Raw genomic sequence first — 17,429 nt, forward strand, 5'->3', positions numbered from 1 at the left:
GGTACTTCATTTTCTGTGGTGATCTATAACTACACAGACATTACCACAAAGTTTTCATCTGGGATTCAAGTAAAGTTAATTTATTACATTTTTAATGACAAGAAAAATTGCATGAAATACGTCAATTTGGAGTGAAGATTTTTGGAAGAATTTTTGTGGTAGTTTCCTAGGACAGCTATTGTTTTTGTTTAATCTCTTTCAAGTGAGAAATGATAAATAAAGATTTGAAACTATTGATGTTAAATAAACATCACAACTTTTCCACTTGATCTGTACTAGTTGCTCCATTGATGGTCATCACTACTCATTCCAGTGCATTTCCTTTCTTTCAATAAACCATTAGAAGGTACCTGCTAAACCCTGGAGTTCTAAAAAGACAGGAAAATCAGACTCTTTTTATTATTTTCCACTGAAGAAGACCACCAAAAATTAAATCTCTGGAAATTGCATGTATATTTTCCAAGGGAAATTTTCTAAACTCATGTTTAGTTCTGTCTTCGTTTTAGGATCTCAAATGAACTTCTTTGTTAAGCACATGTCCAACTGTTACTGAAATAGGAACTTTAATTAAATCAAATCTGGATTAGCTGTACAGACATAAAAACCCCAAAATAAAAGCTCCTCTACTTGCCACTTAACATATAGATTGTCATAGAAACACTTGAAGTGAAATACTGTTTCCTTGAGCCACTTCCTAATCTTCTGTATCTTGAAAGTACTGAAGTTTTGATTCTAACAAAGTAACTACACTATGGTTTATATTACATAAAGGGATAAATAAAAATTAAACTGTAAACTCCCCTTAAACTTAACCTTCCCTCATGAAAAAAAAATCCAACCAAAAAAACCCCAACAACCCCCTCTCCCTCTCCTCTCTACAAAAGACCAAATTTAGACAGGATAATAAAAGTGAAGAAAGCAATGGAATGAGGGTAACCTTTGATCTTTAGCCAATTTCTGCTGTCTTTTACCTACAGAAATAATTTCTGTCTGCATGTTACATATGAGCTCTTTGGGTCCATAAGAAGAGAATGCCAACAGTGTAAATTGAGCCAAAGACATTGCTGTTTCATTTACAGGAAATTAAGAAGAATCAACAGGTGCAGGATTCCCATATCTATAATTCACCCTTTCAGTGTGTGAGGAATCCAATAGCACTTTTAAATTGATATTACCCTTTGTGTTATACAGATTCTGTGAATGGGAAGCTCTACCACATTTACCCTGCACATTGGAGAATTCTGTTTGACTGCAAATATTGCTATCTCCACATCATAACTTTCTGAGGTTTGTAGGGCAATAAATGTCTTACTATGCCATTTCTTCATTTAGGCAACCATACATAATATAACCCATAGTCATTGCTACAATGTTAGTTTGTCTGCTTGGTTTCCTGATAATTTTCCTTGTATCGATGCTATAATAATCACCCCTGACTGAATCAGAATACAATGAGCTACACAGAAAGCTCTGTTCTTTCCAGAGATCATGGTAACAGGACAAACTGTTTCCAACCCAGATTAACATGATGGGGCTTTTCTTCAGTATAACTACTCTGAGAAAGTAAAGGTGATTTGCTAGAAAGTGAACAACTAACTTTAGTCAACAGCACCAACATCGCCAGTGACTGAATGAGTTATGGAAATTCTTAACAAAGAAACTTGGATCCCGTGTCACTGCAGCAACCTAGGAAAGATGTTAGCTTCCTCAAGGAAATCCCCTGGAGTGCAGAAGTAAGAAAATGGAAAGAAAGGAATCCCATTCAAGTAATAGTTTTAAGATGGGCTGTAGCTCATGCCAAATAATTAATGAAAACAAGAAGAAAATAGTAACAAGCACCATTAAAAGAATCCGTCATCTCCCCTGATATAAGAAGATCAAGCACTGGCCAACTTCAGGTGAGAAAGGAGTCAGAGAAGAATCTGAATCCTCGGCCTTTCCAACTCACATGAATATCTAGAAATCAGATGCAGTTCTTGGCCCTTCTACTGTACCTGCTGAAATCTTGTAAATGTGCTCAGTGATTTTGCATGCAGCATTTTTTTTTCAAATTAAGCTCATGCAGCATGCCATAAAATTGTAAGAACGGTTTTGTGCCAACTATTATTTTCATAATTTCTGTAATTTAAATATTGTAAGTACTTCCTTCATCAACAGATCCAACATTTGGGTAAACTGGGCAGAACTTGCAAAAGCATTTAATATTCATTTGCTATCATCCTATTAAATATTATGATTAACCTTTGATTTACACAAGAAACAAAACACTACTAAGTAATTCTGAAATTCCTACTCCCCAAGTGTTTTATATTCTCTTCACAAAAAAAACCCAGGAGTGCACAATGTGCATCAAAGCAGAGAAGACTAGATTAAGGCTGTAACCATTAAAAACCATGCTATGCATTAGAGAGATAAGCTGTATATGAGCTCTAATTTGCCAGCCTTTGAAGTAAAAATACAAAATTTCAAGACAAAAACATAATGTGTAATTTTTAATTATACCTTTTCCCCTCCTGCAGTACAATTATTGGAGTAGGTACAATACTCAGATTTTTGTAAGAAATTATTCTAGTGTAGGAAGATGGAAAGAGAAAATTATTATTCTATTAAACTAATGAGCAAGCTGTCAGTCTGTTATTCAGTGTGCTGATCGCTTGAATTACCATCTAAGGAAGTAATTAATCATTTAGTGGACTGATGCACTGATGCCCCTGTAAGGATCTTGGGGTTTTTTTTCCTATTTGTAACAGATAAGCTCACCCACACTCTTTTTAGTTCTGCTAAGCAGCAAGGAATGACACGGGTGAGGTTTCTGAAGCCTCATTTGACTAAAGTCAGTGGAGTAACTGCACTCTACCTGGACTTACTGAAAACCCAAAAAATGTATAAAAATCCAATAAAAAGAGAATTCAGAGCTATTTCAGTTTTCTTTTGTTGTTTTTGAGGTATCCTCAGTCTGATAATCTGAAATGGACAGCGGCAAAAGAAGGCAGGTAAGAGACCTCTTATCCAGCTCAGTTCCCCTCTGACAGGCTCACTACACAACTGCGTGCTGTGTTACACATGGTTGAAGTAAAGCTAACCAGTCAGAGTTCATATGGACAACCTCTCATTTTGCAAAAGAAGCCCTTGAGAATGAAGACAACTTGTGAACGTTATTCTTTTTGAATCCTTTCCTCAGCAGACAGGGAAAAGAACCATATGGATGGGGTGAACTCTCAGCCAGCACCACAGCACTCCTTGTTTGCATAAACAGTCATATATGCAACTCAATTTGCTTGCCAGCAAATGTGCAAACACCCAGTTAGTGGGGACTAAACCTGCCTCAGCAGAAGAGAGACTCCTTCCCTCCCCCACACTGTGCATAAGGAGAGCAGATGTCTCCTGCACAGTCATTTTTTGGGTGATGGCAAGCTGAACAAAGCCGTGGTGCTGGCCCTTGCTCATTGGAGACGGCTGGTGAAAGAATAAGGACACGTCAACAACCGAAAGGTTGGAGAAGCTTTAGAGTTACGGAGAAAGCATCAGCTTTTTCAGCCTCAGCAGCAGGGCCCCAACAGCTCTTTTGGCTCCAGTGTCTTAAAAGCTAAAACCCAACCCTAAATTACAGGCAGAGCTCTGGTGAGCTCCTCTGGATACTCAGAGCAGCCTGGAGAGGAATACATGCAAAACACAAAACCTCCACAGTCTCTGTCCTGGACCTCCAAGCATGTATTTAACTATTATTTACCATTTAATCATGTCATTACTCTCTAATTTACTTGACAATGTGTTTTCCTCTCATTAAAACTGTTGCGATGATCGCTGCCAAAATTCTACCCACCAGTGTTCCGTGCTCCTTCCCTGTGGCTCCTTCGTGACTATTTGATTAATTTTCATTGATATTCTTCCAACAATAGCATCTAAAATTAACTGGGTCAGTTTTTACATAACTTCCTGAGTCACCAGGCTACGTGTCCTAAATAAATATGTCCATACAGGAGTCAAATGATGATTTACCCTTCCAGCACTAGCAGGGGCTGGGACATTTTACAAAGCTTGTGTTCTATGATAAGAGAACATATTTTATTCTCAGCTCTTAATTCACAACCTTTTATTCAATCAAAACTTCATCTGGATGAAGTCAGAGACTTGACTCAGTTGGCAGGATGTGGCCTTGAGTGAGGGGGAAAAGGAGTTTTTAACGCCAAATACATTCTTATGAAAAACATTTTCCAAATGGCTGAAATTACAAATGTTAGTGTTGAGGTACCTGAATTTAAATTGTACATTTGGCCTCCAGGCATTAGCTGCTGATTTCTTGCTTTTAATGTGGGAGAAGGAGGCTCAGTAACACTTCAAATTACATGTCTCAAGCAGGCATTTAATTTATATTAAATTAGACAGTAATTGTATGTTAAATAAATACCAATAGTCTCAGGAACACATTCTTACGGAATAACAATTTATGGAATAGATGTTTTTATTGCATGCCTGTTAGGTCTACAGTAATATGTTTTTCATAATTAGCTGCTCTTTAGCTGTTAAACTGAACATAACTTATTAAATCTCTCTTAATGTATATTTACAGATATCTAGGATACCTCTTTGAAAGTCAAATATTGCAAACTTGCCTTGCTATAGGAAGAATCAACCTTGTGATGCTCATTAAGATGGTGTTTTCAACTCACTTGAGATATGGATGTATCCAAGTGTGTCATACAGTCCATCGCATTTGCTTAGTCCTTCAGGAGAGAGGAACTTTTACCCCTTCACCACACAAGGCAACACTGACCACCAAACAAAATGTTCCTCATAGAAAACATTTGGAGGAAGAACACTCCCCCAAACTTTTCTTCCAATTAATTAATGGTAAAAAATAAAAGGACAACATTTCTTTTGTAACTTGCATTATCAAGTTTTAGGGATTCTGCACCTTCCAGGAAAGGTCATGGTAATGTACAAAACAATTATGAAGCTTTTAGAACTGTTAAAGTGCCATTATGTGAATTCAGAGGAAAAATATTCAACCACAGATTTCAGCTGCCAAAGTCAAAGCAGGAACCTTTGTATATTCCCAAATCAGGCGGGACATTTTTAGCCCTGTTCTTACTAGCTCTTTGCTCTGTGCCTTCCTTTCTTCTCCATTTCCTTACATTTCCTTAATGTCTGCCCCTTCTTACAGCTGGCCCACATAATAATTTCTTCACTGTCCTGCTATCCTTCCTCTCTTTTTTTATTTTGCTTCCTATTTAGAAAATCCTCTACTAAGTGAAGCCAAACAGGATGCAAGATGATCCGTCCAACAGAGATCTTCCCTGTTTTTTCAAGAACAAGTAGTTGTTCTGCATCAGAAAGCAGAAACCAGAAGAGAGAAGCTGTGGGACTTCATATAGGAAGGTAGTATTTCAGAGTCTTGGATTCAGATCTCTCTGAAAAAGGCTGTTGCTTCATCTGTGAGGTTTGGAGAGCTTTTTCTTTTTTCTTTTTTTCCTAGAGACTGAAAACCTCTAAAGCAATTCTGTAGAGATAGACTAATCAGACTAATAATTATCCATGGAAATCTGTCCCACATACTGTGGGATCTGCCAAGCTGATAGAGCATGTGATATTGTTGTTATCATAACAACTTCTTCCAAATCTGATCAAGTTGCCTGATTAAACTGATATACAATATATGCATCTGATGTTACAAGTTAGAGATGATTATATCTCCAAATCTGAGTCTAGACTCAGTAAGGGGTTGGCTAAAAAACAAGACATCTGATAAAAAAATAATTTAAAGTATGAGGAATTTGTTTCTAATCCACACTGGAATGAAAATCAGATACTACTATTGACTATCCAAATAAATCAGTAAGCTTGATTAAGTTTGGAGAAGTTTATTATAATGCTACTGCCTATAAAATCAACTTGACACATTTTTAAAATATGTGGGGCAAAGTTTCTGCTGTTATACATGAATAGCTGAAATGTGGGCACTGAGTTATAACTGAAAACAATCCGATGGGAAGATCTAGCCTTATTTCTTTTTCTAACTGATGAAAAGCCAAGTCAGTTAATGCTGAATTGACCCAGGAGGCTAACACAAAGGATCTGATTTAAACCCCATCACTCAGAAGCTAAGAACTGACTGCCATTTTCTGAAGATGGTCTAATATATTCTGCCAAGAAAATCAAAATGGACTAAAGGATCTTTCCAACTTATACAGTTTCTCAGAGCATACAATTAAGGCTCTCACTTTATTTTCAGTCATTTACTGACCCCACCACATCAACATATCAGATTAAATTAAGAGCTTGTTCCTCAGCCAGTGTTAATCAGCATATACCATTATCTGAAGACCTAGCCTCCAGATGTGGACCATTCATCATTCCAAGGCTAGCAACATACATTCAATAAGCATATCAGGGAGAGGTGCTTGTAGGTGGATAGACTTGAAGTAAACACTCTATTTCCTGAGCAATTTGGCAACAAGTTTCCTGGTGAACTCAGTATAAGTATCAGAGATCTAGTGCCCCTCAGGATTTGGATCACATTGTTTAATAAACATCATTTTATAAAATCTGAAGGGAATAAGGCACAGCGTTTCTAAGGGATTACTGTACATCTCATATAGTTATTCACTTTCCCTCTGGCCCTGTGCCTGTTAACCCCACCTGACACATGTTATAATCACCCAGAAATGCACTGCCTGTCACCACTTATTGAAAAGGTAATGTGTAAAACTCACTAGAGGAAATGGTATTGAAACTAGGTATGGGGTCTGACTCCTTACAGTCTTCTGTTTAATTGCAATTTTGAAGTAAAATATATTGAGCAACTTTCTATTATGTTGTTCGATTACAAAAACATGAAAGAATTAAGGATGTGATTTCAACCCGGACAACAGCCCTTATGTACCTTTTCATACTATTAAAAGGACACACAGATGCCTTGAAATGGTGGAATTTTAAAAGCAACTGCAGCTACCATTTGAATGACATAGGTGACTATCCAGCCTTCTCCATGAATAGAGAAGTTATGTCAGAACCTTGTCAGTCATGTTATTATACAGCAGAGTTTGCAGGAGCCTTCACCCGGGAGCACAAGAAAAGGTGGCAGAGCTGCACGGGCTTCAGGTGAAGCAGGACTGATGTCACTGTTCTCATGTACAACAGGTGGAAATATGTAGAAGACATTTTCATTTTCAGATCTCTTTGTTTCCACTGAAAACCACACTACCACACTACCCCTCTTCCTTCCTACCCCTCAAATCCCCCAAGAAATACATATGGGAATAAAATATTTTCTTAGATTTTTGAATATCTCATCCCTGTCTTTCCAGTCTTCCAACATACAGTTACCTGAAACTTTCTGTGAGACTCTGCAGCCAAGTGGTGACCCACCAATTACTGCTTGAGAATTAGTGGTTCAGAAGCCTTATGGAGTTCTTCACTCAGTGGCCTTTACTCAGTGAAGAACTGAATGGTTTACTCAGTTCTTTACTCACTCTACCTTTTCTAGAGAAAGTTTCTACCTTTTCTAGAGAAAGTTAAAACAATGACAGTAAGGTGACATGGGTGAAAGATGCCTTCAGGTGGCTGAGCAGTCAAGGAGTACTGCTTTCTGGATTTTCTCAGAGTGAGAAGCAGATCATTCCTGATCTTCAGGATCCATATATAAGCAAATTACCACTACCTTTACTGTTACCATAGCATGGCAGCAGTATTAAGGGAAGCTGGAAAACCTAAAATAAATGGTAATCTTCATTGAACAATAGAAACATCAAGACAAACAATGGTATTTCTTGTGCTACACTGAGACCTAAATCCAACTAACCAGTGTCAAGGTAATTTGAGGACTCCAGATGTTGTTGCAGCTGCAGCAGTCATCTTAGTCATTCTCCTTAAAAATGGGAAGTTCACAACAGGGCAAAAACCATTCATTCCACATTGAGACACTGTTTCTTGAGCAGCAACAGCTACTTCTTCTTCAAGGGAAAACAGTACATCATCTTTTTTAGCTGGAGACACTGAAAATCTACTACCAGAACAGCTACTGTTTCTCCCTCCAGAGTTTTAACAGCTAGAAGTAAAATAACCCGCTGCAGTGGCTCAAAGGTCTCTAGTGGCTCTAGAATCTCTAGCAAACAAGGTATATCAAATTGCAACATCAGGATTGTATTTACTCTTTGCTCTGATGAAAGCTGAAGAGCCACAGGAGCTGAGAGTTTGGGCAAAAATTATCTAACCTTTACAACAAAGCCACTTAGAAATCCTAGACATGAAAGGCATTCAACTGTCTCACTACAAATAAATACAGATAAACAGAGGAAAATCTCCAATTCAGAACAGTTCCACTCATTAGGGCATGAAGTGGTCACTCCAGCAGAGGATAAACTTTTTAGTCATTCTCAGTTTTGGCCAGAGTGCTGATTTAATTCCATAAAATAAATTGCCATGGACCAAAGTTTTTAGCATCTTCTCACAGTTTTTACCTAGATTTTAGTGCTAAAATTTATGTTGGGGGGAATTAATTAATTAGTAATATTAATTACTCATGAGAAATAAAGATGAAAGACAAAAAGGGACATAAGATAATTGGGAAAAGGATAAAAGGGCTTGTTTGTTAATAAGAGACTTATTAAATAAGAGGACAAATAAATATACTTGTGACTAATAGGCAATAAAGGCACAGGATGAGCAAGAAAAAATTAATGTAAGAAACTAAACACTGCCAAGGAAACAGATTTTCTTACAACCACCAGAAAAGGTCAGAAAGTAAAGAGAGCAGAGTAAGTTTATGACCTTACTTCTACAAGGGGATGCAGAACATTTCTGAATTTTCCCCCAGGGATATATTTTTGTATCCTTTATTTGCAAAGAAAGGTGAGACAGTGGCACAGTAATATTAAAATGGAAATCACTCAGCTTTTGGCTGCAGTAAACTCTGGATTCCTCAGCATAATTTGGTAAAAAAAAAAAGAGGTCTAAACACAGGCAGCTGGCACAGTGCTGGGTTTGTATGTGTGAGCTAAAGTGTTTGTGATAACACTCAAAGCAATGAAAACATTTAAATAAGCAGGTACTTGACAACACGCTGGTCTCCCTAGGAGCAATCACATCACTTGCCATTTATTCAGACATACTACCGTACATACCATGTCACAGAGACAAAATTTGAAGTAATCCAATGGATGCAATGGATTTATATTTCTGGAACTGTGAGCAAAACTTGGCTTATTAAAAGGAGACAATTTTCTTCTCTTAAGCATAGCAAAATAAATTTAGAAATTGGAATGAAATACACATTAAAGCTCAAATGCATATTTGGAGAGTCATGTTTTATCAACCAGAAGAGAAATTTCAAGTGAATGCAAAAGTTTCCTGAACTCATCTGGACATGAGGAACCAATAGTAGTTGCTTCTTCTAACCTTTTAGCTACTTATATATCTTTCTAATGGGTCATCACAAATAAACTCAAACTACCTTTCCATAAATACAAATCCTTTGTAGCAAAGGAAAAGGTGGCTTCTATCTCTTTCCCAGGAGATGTATAACTCCATCTCAAGCTGATGAGCCTTGGCATAGACCTAGTTCAACCTGGAATAGCTCAAAGATGGCCTGGAAGTCTTTTTAACAAGGATAACAACAAATATTTTTTTTTTTCTTTCTACCCAATGTGAACTCAAGCAGTAAAACTTTGCATTTATTATAACACTTGCAAGGACTGAATGCTCACATCTCAGGAAACGTGTGTGAACACAAGTTCTTGCATGTAGGTAAACAAAAATGTAATTTCCAAACTTAAGGTGATTTTTGGCAGTGATAGCTATTAATAAAAAAAAATATTCCTTTAGTGCTAAAATCTATGCAAATAAGAGCAAGATCTGGATGTTGCCTATTCAAAAGGTGTGAAATCCAACACATGCAGCCAGCAGGGCTGGTACAGGTGTGATTGAGCAGGTGTGTGGTTGCAGGCAGAGAAGGTTGTAAAAAACCAATTTTTTTTTCTTCCTATCCTGTTTCAGATACCCAAGAAACAGGCAGGAATAATCCTTATGACCCCTTCAGGCTACAGTTTTTTACTTCTTGCACATTCTGTACTGGATCTTCCTGTACTCTCACTATGTCTGGAAATGCTTGAGAGAAATTTGCTTTGACATGACTATTACCTGTTCTGTGGGACTACTATACAATGCAAGCAAGTTAATATTTACATCTGAGTTTGGCTAAAACTTCTAGCTGTGTCTTTTCATGGGCAGATGCAATGCATAAGTCACATGATAGATGATGTTACACACTGAAAGACAGAAAAATAAAAAATTTTTCATTTACTGTGAAATTAAGATTTAAGAAACAAGAAATTTAGGGTATCACTGTCTTTTTTTTTTTTTTTTTTTTTTTTTTTTTATCAGCCACAGAACCTGTTGAATTTTAAGGTTGCTTTTAATTGTTGGAAAGTGGATAACAGAAAAAAACCTGATATACAAAGGAGGGGTAGAGGAACATTTACTTCCTATAGTTTTTAGCTTTAGGCAGAAATTACAAAGTTAGCATTTACTGCTGGCTTATAGTTAAAAACTGAACTTGGCCCTCTCAATGCAGAGAAAAGCAAAGGTCCAGAATAGTAGATGTTCATTTAATTAACATCTCTATCTTAGAGCATATGCAAAAGGGGTTCATTGTGCAAGCAATCATAAATCTTTCTTAGACTAACTTCAGAGCAATTGACCTTACAACCCAAATAATGTTCCTTTGTGCACAGTTTTTCTAGGCAATTTCTAGATTTACTGTTGCAAAGAAAGAGTGTGTAAACAATTTCAGGCAAGACTGAAGTGAACAACTCATTCATCCTACATATGGATAAATGTTTGTGCCAAACTGGAAAACTTATTCTGGAAAGAGTCTCTACTGATGCTACTTCCAGTGGTTCCAGATTTTAATTTTTCATTTATTTGATTTTATGTGCTGATGCTATCTTAATTAGGAATGAAATGGGGAGAAGAGAAATGACAGATTTTAACAGTTCATTGGACAGCAGAGAATATTATAGGGAAAGGTAGTGACACTTTGCCAGTCCAAGAGTATTCCCTTGTCAGTCATCAAATGACTGCCACTAAAAAAAATTCTGAGAACCTCTTCAAGAAAAAGGCAGAAGCAGAAACATAGCCAACATAAATGTAACTTCTATTTGCTCCCACTATAACTGTGCAATGTCTTAAATTCTTGATATTTCTTTTTTTCTATAAACAAAATTTCAGGCCACATCTTGAAAAGTTCAATATGAAAAGCACACATATCACTTCCATACATGTGTTCTAGGTGACATCTATATGGAAACAGTGATGAACACTTTCCTTGATGAAACACTCTAAAGCCTTTATTATAAAATTTATCAAAAATAAAAATGTGTTATCTATATGTGCAGAGCTCATTAAAAATCTCAAAGTAACCAGCTCTAAGATGAATTTTGGCAAACACTAAATTCCGCATGTGGGAGAGGCAACTTTAGCACTTAGTATATATCAAAAAATCTGCAGTTAACCCAAGAGATTCTTTCAGGGTTAGCCTCTCCTGGAGCGCTCTGGAACTCTTGAGTCAGCCTCTGGAGGCACCACTAACAATTTGATTAATTAATTGAGATTAATTAATTGCTTTTAATTGAGATACCAGGGCCAGGTGGTTAAAGCTGGGGCAGCCCAGAATACCTTGAACTCCCTAGGATATGATCCTTGTCCTTAGATTGCATCTAAGTATCGTCAATCTTTTATACATTCAACTTCTCAAAGTAGTAGTAAATGAATAGGTCAGGTATTTTAGCCCTGTTTCATGTTTGTAACACTGTTTGTAAACATATGCTAGTATTTGCCAGACATTCTGCTCAGCTTAGAGAATCCCAGCACACTGAATACTTTGACTTCCTAAACTTAATTATCTATTTCTTAGTAGTGCTCATAGAATGACATCCTATAGTATCTGCTCTCTTAAGGTGTAACTGAAGCAACTGAACAGAACAGAGTAGGGATTAATGGCAAGTAGTAAATAACCAGTTCTCTTGGTCACACAAATATCCAGGAACCTTTGCAAAGCAATACCACTCCTCGGATTTAAATAAGAACATAAATTAGAGCCAGTGACTATTTCTTAATAAGAACTGGAAAAAGAGCACTAGCAGGGATGGGAAAAATGAGTCCTAGAAGCAAAAGAAATGTTTATGAAAGAGAACAGCATTTACATTCCTATTTGCCTGGGCCACTTGCCCCTTTTGTAACCTGATAAAACAAGTGAGTCAATACAAATCAAGATGACTTAGTGGAAGAACAGCAAATGGCCATTGTAAAAGTGGAGACCAGAGGAAAAGGGACGCCACAAAGACCCCAGTCATGCAATTCTTTTTGCAAGCAGATTTAATGGGTGTGCTGTGGCCAGACACCTTTAGAGTCAGACATGCTATTTTGAAGAGAAAGCAGCAAGATCCTACACAAAGTAAATTAAAATGGAATGGTAACTCAACATGTGAAAAAGTTCATATTTTGAAAAGAAAATAGTAAAAAACTTGCACAAACTATTTTTCATGAGAACACATCCGTTCTACAACCATTTTTATGTGACAGACCAGAAATGCTAGTCTTTCCTTCACAGATACACTGCCTTGTTTTTATTGATTTACCCTGCCTGTAAAGGAGCCTTCCAGAAAACAGTGAATAAACTGAAAAATTATGCAGTTCATACCGACTATCTGACAAATCACTGGAAAGTTTCATTTTTCCCCTTGCCTGTCTGAAAAAACTGCAAGACAGCCAAATACAGGTGTCCAGATATGTTCAGACAACACTCTTTTTTCTTTCTCTCTTTTTAATATAATATTTTGTCCTTTACTCTGGTGAAAACATTATGGTTGGTAAAGTAAGGTCAATCAATAATTCTAATTTTTTAAAGCCTTTAAAGTAATTTTTTTGAGAAATATGGTCGTTTAGACAGCACATTTATTTAGTTTTAATTTTTCTGCTGTCGTACATCAGCACTGAAGTCTTGATTTAGAACACATGCAGCATGCCTTTGAAGTTTTGGCTGTTTTTTAACAATGGCAAAAAAAAGATATAAAAAAATTAAACAGCACCAGAAAAAAAAAATCATAAAACAGGGCTTTTGTGCTCTTGATTTATATATTGTTTTTTATGTCTGTTTAAAAAAAAAAGCTTTATTCTCAATAATCTTTCATGGGAAGCTTTGCTCTGACATACTTTCATCTAAGCCTTTTCTTCTGTGTTGACCTTTCTTTTCTCCTTTCTATCCCCCCAAGTCTCTGAATCTTTCTAATATCTTTCCCATTCAGTAGCAAAATGAGTTTATTGGAATTCTTATGAAAACCGAAAGAGTAGAAATTGTGCAAGTGATATGTTAAACTGGTATTTTTTGATGAAAGTAATGAATATTCCAAGTAAACAGGACCTCCAAATAAAATAGCTATTTTCTTCTGGTGCTCGTTTGACTCCCCTTCTGGGCTGTATATGTGCAGTGGTACATGTCATTGTCTTTTTGGCCAAGTTACACAACACAGTTTTTTCCAAGGAAGTGCATGAAAGCTGATAGTTGCCATTGTTCATTTTTATCCAATGTGTTGTAATGAATTTGAGCCAATGCCATATTTATTTGTTCTGTGGCCAGCTTCTTCCTGTTTTTTTTCTCTCCCTTTCAGCTCAAAGACCAAACTGTTGAAACAACAAAAACACCACAACTGGCTTTATAGTCTTTCTCCTCCTTAGGGTCTTCTAGTCCCTGGAAAAATTTAGTGCATTAGTAGCGTCATCTAAATCTACCAACACCAGGTGCTGCTAAGAAGGATTTTAATTGCAGTTTACCCACAAAACAATTTCTAGATGGACCAAGTCCTGAAGGTGTCCAGAGGTTTGAAGACTATTAACCCTCCTGCCATAATTCTTAATTGTCAGCCCAAATATATGTGTGCACATTACCAATCTGTATGTGTAGAAGAGTACGTGCAGGGTATTTATGATAGCTGAAAGAGCTGGAGAAGCAGGAGCTGGCAAGGCAGCTGGACTTCGAGAAAGCTTAACACCAGCGTGTTGGGAGTTTGCTGGGGATTTCCTCACTCACTGTATCTCCTCCCTCACCTTCAACATCTCATACCCATACCTGCACCCCTTCTAAACTACTGCTTACTGCTAACATTGAAATGACAACTGCATCTGAGCTGAAAGTTTCTTTTCTATTACAGATCATTCATGTGTGCAAATAATAAAACCAACAGAATCTCCTATCATCAACTCTGACAGCTGAATTTATGTCAAAATGGATTTTCGCAGTGAAGTGTAGAGGTAAGCTTACTGCAAAGACACCTCTGAGTTCCATACCACTCTTAAAATCTATGGGAACAACTTGTTTAAGTCTTTCTTAATATTGAAGATTCTTCAGTTCATTTTATTTTTAGGGACTTTAACTACCCATTTTAGCAACTTGATCTGTATTAAAAGAAGTCTCATTTATCATTTCATTTAATTTCATATTCAGTTTAAGACCTTTCTACATACTGAAACTGGATGGGAAAAACCGCTTGATTTTAGAATTTGTCAAGGTTCTTCCCTATCTATAAGTAAGGAAAAGTTAGCTGTCTTGCCTCTGCTACTCCTTCAGCCTATTTACTACTCAGTAGGAAGAGAGGAATATCCCCAGAAAGATCTGTTGCACCAGTTTTCTGAGAAGATGGTCTTTTTGGAATTAAACACCTCTCTTACTGCCTGTCACGGACAAATCTGGACTTAATCAGATGTTTAATGTCCAGAAAGCCAAAACTTGAGAAAGGAAGCTCATTTATGGTTCCAAAAGACCAAAAGACACACAGGAAGACAAAATATGCTTACATCTGGTGAGGTCATGCATTGTGAATGCAGTATACTCAGTGAAAAGCTTCTCAGGTAAATATGAAATTAAAGATGAATGCATTTTAGATAAGTAATCTATGCTTCCATTAGTGCCTCAATAAAAATTACTCTTGGCAGAGATTTTGTAGGTTATGGAGACCTACTTTCAAATCCTTGTATTATTTGAGTTATAATATTAATACTATCATACAATATTAGTATATTAATTATATACTTACTGGGAAATCATTTATAAAGTATTTTCTGTATAATAATACTGTAATATATTTTTAATAATCATTCAGATTTCAAGCTAACAGGGGTATTTTTATACAGAAACCATGGAAATTACATAGAAATTATGTTTGCTCTGCTTACACTACATATAGTCACATTAGTGTGTCATAATAATAATATTCTTATCTTTAGAGCCTATTAATCTATGAATGTCTAGTATCATTTCCTGATTCATAAAAGTTGATAATAATTGTATGCACACAGAGAATTTCTATGCCAAATTTGTTCCATTAAATCCAGTAATAACTCCCCAGACTACACATCTGACTCAAAATATTTGCTATCCTACCAACCCACTGTTCACCTTGCTTTCTTTGTCTAAGACATAAATCATCTGCTCTTTAAAGCCCTGCTCAGTACTTCAATCTCTCCTAACACCCTTTTAGTTCAGTGTCCTCTTCCCTTGAATATACTGGCACTTCTCTGCTAATAACATGACAAAAACTTGGTAAGTGGTATGCATTTACCAGGATGGTTTTTAGATATCAGAAAAAGAAGGGAATTTGACCATTTGTTCTGGTGCTTTGGAAGTTAAACCAGCTGGTCAAAAGAATCATTCTAGCTCGGATGAGTGATGTGCAGCCTTCCCATCCTCACACCTGGGATTTCCAAGGCTGAAACACTGAAAAATGTCCTCCTCCATCATGAATTAATTTGCCGCTCTCAAGCCCTTTCTTTCAGATTAGCAGTTGACGTATCTCTAAACAGTGCTACCATAAATAATTATATTGCTTCAAGAATGAGATATTTGAAAAAGGGAAATGATTACCTACTTTAGAGAGATAAACTGAAGCAAATGAAAATCAAATCTCAAAGCACATGCTTCAAGAATGAAATCTCCTCAGATCAATCTCCCAAAGGCAGTAAGTGGTAAAAGTCACTGAGCTGAAACTGACACAGAAGGAACAGTTCAGAGACATAGTGATATAATTATAATAAAATTGGTCAGGGAATATTCCTGTAGTAACGAGATGCCTTTTATCTGAACATTTTTTTCATTTTATGTTTATTTCTGAGTCTACTAACTGTGCATCAGTTTTCTTAAAAGCTAAAGAAACACTCAGCGCAAATCAATATATTTAACAGATACTCTTTCTTTCACTTGTTTAAATAAAATCAAATCAGGTACTGAGCAGAGACAGTGTTATCCAATCGACTAAATTAGGTAGTTGAGCCATGATGACAAGAGGGATTGGCAAATTTTGAAGAAAAAAGTTACTCAAGACATAATGTTTGACATCTGGTTTATGATGCTCTAATTGTCAGTAGTCAGCCAAAGCCAAAAGACTGCTATTGTCTTTCAAATGAAATATATCTAGAACAGCGCTGACTGTTTACTGAACTAAATATATTCTCTCAGTTTCTGCCTGAAGTATATGTCCCACCTTGGAACAGAAGATTTTTTTCTATTTTTTCTCTTAAAAATAATGAGTTTAGGTCTGACAAGTTCTGGTGGTCAGTGTACACCATGCTAAAGTGGTTATGCAATAATGGTACAAGATGGACAGTTTCATGAAAATAAATTACAAAATTTTCTTCCAATATAATAAAGAGCAGGTGAATAATTCAAAACTATTCTTGAAAATTTTGTGCAAAAAGTGCATATCAGTAGTATCTTTCTTACTTTTCCTTACTTTTAGATATTTAATGAAAATTACAATAAGGAAAATCTTATTTTGTCTGAATGAAAGAAACTTTTTTTATGTTCTAGATTTTAATATTCTCCTCTTTTTTCTTTTCTCTTTTCTTTTCTTTTCTTTTCTTTTCTTTTCTTTTCTTTTCTTTTCTTTTCTTTTCTTTTCTTTTCTTTTCTTTTCTTTTCTTTTCTTTTCTTTTCTTTTCTTTTCTTTTCTTTTCTTTTCTTTTCTTTTCTTTTTTCTTTTTTCTTTTCTTTTTTCTTCTTTTCTTTTCTTTTTTCTTCTCTTCTCCTCTATTTTTTGTTTTCTTTTTCTTTCCTCTTCTTTTTTTCCTTTTTTCTTTTCTTTGCCCTGCCTTTTTTTCTCTTTTTTCTTTTTCTTTTTCTTTTTCTTTTTCTTTTTCTTTTTCTTTTTCTTTTTCTTTTTCTTTTTCTTTTTCTTTTTCTTTTTCTTTTTCTTTTCTTCCTCTTCCTTTCCTTTCTCTTGATTTCCCAGCTTTCTCATGTCTGTGATAGAGTACTAAATTTGATCAGACTCTATTTCCAATTCTTTTTTGAAAGCACTGCATAAAAACTTATCTTCATTAAGTGCTGCTGGGATTCCAGCACCACATAACTAATGAGAGAATTCAGTAGCTCCATGTCAATG

At 36.0% G+C, this 17,429-nt stretch overlaps 1 protein-coding gene across 12 annotated transcripts in view; it reads right to left on the bottom strand.

Annotated features, from left to right (window-relative positions):
* Positions 1-17,429, bottom strand: part of HDAC9 (histone deacetylase 9) — a 457,947-nt gene that overhangs the window by 30,552 nt on the left and 409,966 nt on the right. The gene's annotated exons all lie outside the window — the stretch shown is intronic.

This window comes from Pseudopodoces humilis, chromosome 1 (assembly GCF_049639895.1).
Source record: "Pseudopodoces humilis isolate 2021_Gansu_Grassland_sample_001 chromosome 1, ASM4963989v1, whole genome shotgun sequence".
NCBI classification, from domain to species: domain Eukaryota; kingdom Metazoa; phylum Chordata; class Aves; order Passeriformes; family Paridae; genus Pseudopodoces; species Pseudopodoces humilis.